The following is a 7,772-nucleotide window of genomic DNA, read 5'->3' as shown; positions in this document are numbered from 1 at the left end:
ACCAGGGACAGAGTGTGAGTTTAGTTAATAATGAATGACACAGCCCATAAAATACCATTACACAGTGTTCAGGGCCCAAGAATGATGACATAATTATTAGGAGACTGGGAGATTAAGATACGATTTTTAAAAACATGACAGGGGAGGGTGTAATTGGGGAGACAAAATACACAGGAAGTTTGTAATTTACGTGTCAAAATACCTTTTTCATGTTTTGATTGGATTAGACGCTGCCTTTCCACTCCATTTATCCTGACTTCAATTAGAGGCAGCCGAAATGACATCTCACGTTCATATTCTTGACACCCACTGCTCACGGGCACTTTCTAATTCTAAGCGACAGAAAGGGGGAAAGGGAAAACCCAGTTTTGCCTCTGCCATGCACTTTTTACTTAACCCCTAATTTACTTCTAAATGAGCCTGTCACTGAGGTTTGCAGGGCTGTGCACCCAGGCTGCCACGCCTGGTCTGGGTGGAAGCTTCAGCCATAACACTGCTGCAGGCTGATAGGAGACCTAGGGACTCCTGAGCAGGGGACGTGCGGGCTTTTTCAGAAACAGCATGGGAGAGACACTTGCTGAAAAGCCAGTGTCAGCACCCTGCATTCATGGCATCCCGCTTTCTTGCAGAAACTCCTCAAAGCTGAGGATGTGGGGTAGCAAACACATTCTCTGGCTGTTTGTTTTAATGTATCAAAGTGACTGGATGCCAGGTGTCTGTTGAAGCACCATGGGCATAAGCCCATGAGCATGTTACAATTCAGTAGATAGTAGAGAATATCCACTTTCACCAATGTGGTAGGCAGCACCTGATGTCTTAAGGGGCCACGTAGGCAAAAAGAAAAAGCACAGGCAGGTGAACCCATACCTCCTGTTTGAGTTGGGACATCCATTTCCTCTGGACCTCAGGCATGGATTGCAGTTCCTAGTTCAAAGACCTTAGAGCTTTGACTGACTTTTGTCATTGGTTCAGCTCGTCTCTAACTTGCATGTGATCCATGGTGGCATATCACATCTTCTTAACCAGGTAGCCAGTTCCCACGTCTCTCTCTATACGCACTACTGGACTACTGGGTATATATCTCATTGGATCTGTCTCTCTGAGAAAACTTAATACACTCTTTTATTTTCCTGGGCTCCTTTCCTACTGGCTTCTACCTGGAGGCAGGCTGAATGTGTTTGGTGGTGGTAAGTCCTACGTTTTTTACTTTGCCTTGGGTTTCTCCTACCTCCCTCTCCCTTAGACCCAGTAGTCTGAGGCCTGTCTGCAAACCATTGAGGGTTAAGTGAAGCCTTGTTTTTCACAACAGTAACTGTATACCTGATAAATGGGAAGCAGGTACATACTTACCAATTGCTCGAAACACACATGGTCTTCATAGGAGATTCATTGCCAATATGTATTTAGTAATGTGCCCAGTCTTAGCATTGAAATATTCAGGGTTTTTTTGTGTGTGTATGTGCTGTTATGAGTCCTACATCTAATAACTTGAAGTCACTAAGTACCCAGCTGGCAATGATCATTACATGCAAGGCATAAAGATGTTATTATAGTCTCATCTGCTTGATGGAAGAGCCTCTCCTATGCTTTCTATCATCTTGATATTTTTCTTTGTATCAGACGCAATGAGGCTGCTAAGACTAGGCTCATTTCTGAATATGTATTGGCAATGAGTCTCCTACGAAGACCATGTGTGCTTTGAGGGACTGGATAGTATGTACCTGCTTCCCATTTGTCAGGTGTACAGTTAACAGTTGTGAAAAGCAAGGCTTCACTTAACCCTCAAGCCAAGTAAGTGCCTCTTGGGAGAAGTGGCGGGCACTCCATCCCATGTGTTAGCATGGTTTCTCTTGGGAGAAGTGGCGGGCTCTCCATCCCCTGTGTTAGCATGGTTTCTCTTGGGAAAAGTGGTGGGCTCTCCATCCCATGTGTTAGCATGGTTTCTCTTGGGAGAAGTGGCGGGCTCTCCATCCCATGTGTTAGCATGGTTTCTCTTGCCAGTCTTGCGTACTGGCCATTGATCAGCAGCTTTAAGCTGAAGGCTATTTATTTGGCAAGCTGACTGGCTAATTTAGTAAAGTTTTTAAGAGGACAACCTAAGCAGGTTTTAATAAGAGAAACTATTCAGTATTCTATAAAGACAATGGAGTGAGGAAGCTGGATATCCCAGTTTTTGGTCCCCATTTGCCATTTACTAATTGTGTTACTTTGAACTTGACACATCCCTTTAAGAGCCTCAGCTTCCTCATCTGGGATTGGGGCAATAGCAAGTGTGCAAGTTGTGGAACATAGCATGCTAAATGCTACCTACTGTCACGCCAGCACTGGGAGCATAGTTGTTATACCATATTGTTCAGGGAACGGTGACAAGAAAAAAAATCTATGCAGGCCCAACTTTCTGCTTGTGTTAATTTTCAACAGAGTTCATTTAGTCTTTGGAAGTGGAGCCAACATAAGTTGATACTGAGGCCCAAATGTCCCTGGCAAAAGTTAAATGTCATTTATTATTTCATTTTCAGCCCCATTTTCTGGCCATTCATACTGGTCATTGTTTTCATACCTAGTCACAGAGGATCACCTCCAGCAGATGGAACATGTTAATGAGAAACTTCCTTGTGTGCCACAATTTCAACTATTTTATGGACTCTAATCACTGTAGGAGGACAGCCTCCAATCAAGTTCACATGAATATTAAGGACACAGGATCATAACCAATTGTCTCTGCTCCCCAACTTCCAGCATAAACCTTTCTACCTCAGATATGCCAGGGTTGATGTGTTGAAATTCCAGAGTGAGGCAGACCAAAGGAAAATGCTAGACAGTGTTCTCTAGAGGGACAGAACAAAAGATATATCGCCTAGCCATCCATCCATCCATCCATCCATCCATCAATGCATCCATACATACATACATACATCCACAGAGATACACAGTTTTATTTTATGGAATTCATTCAGTCAAGGCAGCAGGAAGTTTACATAGAGTAGGTGATCTTGCACTGATTCTAAAATCTACAGTCTGGAAACTCAGGCAGAGTTGCTATGATTTTTTCAAAGCACAATTATTCTTCAGGAAATTTCGTTCTTCACCCTCAAGGCATTTAAGGTTGGATGTGACCCATCCATACTATGGTGGCAATCTCCTTTACCCAAGATCTACCAAAGATTTTAAATATTAATCACATCTGGAAAAAAATCCCTTAGCAGCAACATGTACACTTGTATTTGATGAAACAATGAGGCATCATGGCCTATCCAAGTTGATACTTAGAATTGACCACCACAGAAGATCCCCAAATTGACCTCTGAGGAACCTTAATGATATTTCTTCTACCAACTATTTTCCCCTGACTTGGCAGAGGGGAAAATGGAAAGAAAAGATAAAGTAAGGGAATGGTGGCTAATGAGGATGAAAATTGTCCTTCAATTTGAAGCTCAGTGGCTAGAGAAATACATCATTGACTACTGGCAGCTTCCTTCTCAAATGCTGCCCAAATCTCATTGGTACTGCTCAAATAGATAGACAACATGAAATTGAATCAGCACATGTAATGCATATGGGCAACATTTTCAGAGGGCCCACATTCCTATCAATGATTTCCTAGGTGCTCGCTTCCAGTCTGGCTCAAAACTTTGACAGCAGCAAGTGCTGTACAGTGGGATAGAGTTGGGTGTCTCTCTCTGATAGGAGATGACTCCAGGCTGCCAGTCTTGGGGAATTCCATGCTGAAATGAACTCTAACTTATTTTAAATGTTATTAACACAAGTTATGTTTAACAGTCAATATTGAAATATACATTAAACTCACTTCCACCTTAAATTTGGGTTTTGTTTTGCTCTACTCGGTGAAAATGAAGTGGCTATTGTGCAATCTCCAACTTTGCATTTAAAGCATCTCTTCTCTCCCTACAAGATATTGTACCCTTGTTCAAACATATCCGTGCCATTGAGCATGTCTGCCTCCATCTATTTCTCAACTGGACATCTCCATGTTGTCTGCCATCAGAGCTGTAATAGATAAAAGAACCCCAAAAGAACTGTTTTCTCCTCTGTACCACCTGTCTCTCAGCTGTCTTCTTAATCTGGAAAACCATCCTTCCGTCATTTTAAAAACTATGTTTTTAATTGAAATAGAATTATATTACTTTCCCGCCTCATTTTCTTTCTTCCAGCCCCTCCAAGCTACTGTTGTAGAAGCTTTTCCCTGTCCCCTCAACTCTCAAGTTGATAGCCTTTTTCTTTGATTATTATCATTATACACACATGCATATATGTATGTACAAATATGGATACAACTTGCTGAATCCATTTTAGTTGTGTGTATGTGGCTTTGGGGCTGACCACATGGCTCATCCATGGTGTAGTCTGGTCCTTACCCTAATAACTCATGACTTGCCTGCAGTTCTCTGTCTAGAGAAGAGAACCTGCACAATCCACCCTTTCATGTTAAATAGTCACTGATAATGCCGTTGTTCTAATCTTGTTCATGCAGCCATTTTTAGAAGAGACTGTTTCATGGAGGACTTCCTGGTGTCCTGGCCCTCACAGTCGTTCTGCCCCCTCTCCCCTGATGTTCCCTGAGGTATAGGCACAGAAACTGTGATATAGACGTATTTCTTGTGGTTCTGCTCCCCACAATCTATTTATCTTTTCTTTGTATCTTGTTATGGTTTTCTCTGATGGTCTCCATTTGCTATAAAAAGAGGCTTCTTTGATGAGAGGTATTAGCTACACTTATCTGTGGACGTAGGATAAGATTTACCATGTAGTAAGGAATTATGCTGATCTAACAAAGTGGTGATAGTGTGTCCTTCAATAGACATTGGATGATGAAAATGTGATACACACAGGTAATGGATTTTCTTTTCAGCTGTAAATAAAACTGAAACCATTAACTTTACATGTAAATGGATGGACCTAGAAAACACTATATTGAGTGAGGGAACCTAGACCCAGGAAGACAAAGTTTACATGCACTCTCTCTTCTGTGACTCTAGCCAGCTTCTAAGTGCTAGTGAGGACACACATCTTTGTATTCAGTTACAAACCCAAATGGGAGTGAAAAGAAGGTAAGAGCCCGAGGAGTGCTGTGCTGTCTGTCTTCAGGACATGCTATGCCTGATGAGCACAGAAACTCACAGCAGCTGTAGTCACCTGCACAAGTTCAAACCTGCTGGAATCTACCACCCTCACTGAGGAACCATTGAGAATTGATGATTTCTGGGGGACAGGGAATCATTTCTCTTTGAGAGTGTGGCTGCTGGTAGGTTTCCCAGCTCGAGTAGATGAGTCTACATGCATGCATCCACATACGGTTAACGGTTAGCACTAATTGGATGCAATAGGATAAAATTAATTATAGAAGGGTGACATAAGTAGGAAGGGAGATGAGATGGAGAGTCCTTGGAAGAAAATGGATGATGGGTAGATGCGATCAAGATACATTGTGTGCATGTATGAAAATTTCAAAGAATAAAACAAATTCACCAGCAGTGGTGGTGCACGCCTTTAATCCCAGCACTTGGGAGGCAGAGGCAGGTGGCTTTCTGTGAGTTCAAGTCCAGCCTGGTCTACAAAGTGAGTTCCAGGGCAGCCAAGACTACACAGAGAAACCATGTCTCAAAACAAATGAACAAACAAACAAACACTAAACTCCCTGATTTTGGGTGGAGAGATGGCTCAGTCATTAAGAGAACTAGCTTCTCTTCCAGAGGACCCAGGTTCAATTCCCAGTACCCACATGACAGCTCACAACTCTCTAAAACTCCAATTCTAGAGTATCTGGCATCCTTACACAGACATACACACAGGCAAAACACCAATGCACATAATCTTCAGAAAGAATCCAACTGCTTTATTCTTCTCATTACTTCTGTTATACCAATTCATCCATCAGCAAGTTCTATTTCCTGGACTTCTGATCACTTCCTTTGGCTCCTGTATAGTTTGAAGCAACACTAGAGATGGCCTTTTTCTGTTCATATGAGCTAATCTTCTTTTCTATAACCTCCACCCCACATAACAATGTGGGCCCGGGAGCACCATAGAAGAATCAGACCATGCCAGCCCTTGGTGAACATCTTCCAACTCTAGACAACATGCTATCAGGCCTCCAGGAGCAGCATTGCTGAACTCATTTTCAACCATTCCCTTGCCTCTGGTCATTTTGTTTCTTTTCACCTTACTATTTAAACCCCAAATTCAAAAGTATTGGAAGAAAACGGTTTTCCCCCAACTGTCACATTTTTTCTTTTTTTTTTAAATAAATCATGGAGCCCACTTAGTGCTTCCTGTATGTGACTGAGCATGGGGTCGTTCACTAGAATATAACTCTATGCTATTTTCGTTGGTTTGTTACTATTCTAAAACAACATAGTAAGTATTAATAATAAACTTTTGGCCCAAAATGACACTTTCTTTGATTTATATATGTTTGTTTTATATAAGCAAAGTACGTACAGGCATTTGTTATGTGTATAACAGGCATCATCCATGTGTATATACATATATGTACATGGATGAGTACGTGAGACTGAAGTTACTAAAATTTGTTGTTCTTAAGTTAAAAGCATCATGCTATTTATGGTTTCTGAATGTTCTAGTTCAGTAAGTAGTTAATAATAAACTTGTTGGCCATGGGAGTACAAGAGATTCCTCAAGCCATTTGCTTAGGTTGCTTCCAGAAATTTAAACGTAAAGCGCTTTTGCTGATGACACCACATACTTTGGACACAGAACTTGGAACAGTTGAGATGGAGCTGACCTAGAAGCCTCTTCCCCAAGTACTAGCTCTAATAGTTTCAGAAGGTTCAATGCAAGTGGCCAAGGGAGAAAAACAAACAAGAGTCCTATCAAGCAGAGCATTAACCAGCCTGACAAAAAAGCCTCAGTCATGTAATAATGACTATATCTCGGACCCAGTAGCTATCTAATTGGACATAAGGTCTGCTTAGTATTAGGAATTCATGTCTGAAACATAGCCAATTACTCATGGGTACAGAGGTCTTGGACCCTAGAAGAAACCCATTATGTCCATTTTTCAAAACAAAAATAATTTCTAACTGTATTTTAAATATTTATCCTTAACTTACAGATAAATGTAGCTCCCAATCCTCTTTAGAAAGCTTCTTCTTTTGGTAGCAGATGAAGGATAGGGTAAGGGACTTGAAGTAAGGTTGGGACTGCCTAGGAAGACGGAATAGAACAGTAGTTTTTAACCCATGGGTCATGACCCCTTTGATAAACCTCTACATTTACATTCCAATTCATAACAGTACCAAAACTACAGTTTTGAAGTAGCAACAAAAATAATTTTATGGTTGGAGATCACCACTACATAAGGAACTATATTAAAGGGTCACAGCAGTAGGAAGGTTGAGAACCATTGGAATAGACAGTCAAATGAGGATTATTTGAGGAGTTGTATAGAAAGCTAATACAGTAGACACTTCCTAAAATATATACATATATGAAGGTGATCTAGATGGAATTGCCAAATAATGAGGGAGACAGCCTTAACTGGACAGCTCTCATCACCAATTGAAGCCTCCAGTTCTGGGAACTGGTCACATCTAATGGCCAAACAACACAGGCCATTTCCGGCAAGGGTCTGCTCTCTACAAAATGATGGTAAGTTCCCATTATTGAAGACAACACCTATACAACTCATTGAACACAGAGAAGTTTAGCTGGTGCCCACATAGAACTCTCATCTCTACTGACTGGTGTTCATGGTACTGGAAGGTACTCTGCACATGCTAAAGGAAATGGGT

This window comes from Mesocricetus auratus, unplaced genomic scaffold, assembly GCF_017639785.1.
Source record: "Mesocricetus auratus isolate SY011 unplaced genomic scaffold, BCM_Maur_2.0 Super-Scaffold_4256, whole genome shotgun sequence".
Lineage (NCBI taxonomy): Eukaryota > Metazoa > Chordata > Mammalia > Rodentia > Cricetidae > Mesocricetus > Mesocricetus auratus.
This window is presented reverse-complemented; position numbering follows the sequence as displayed.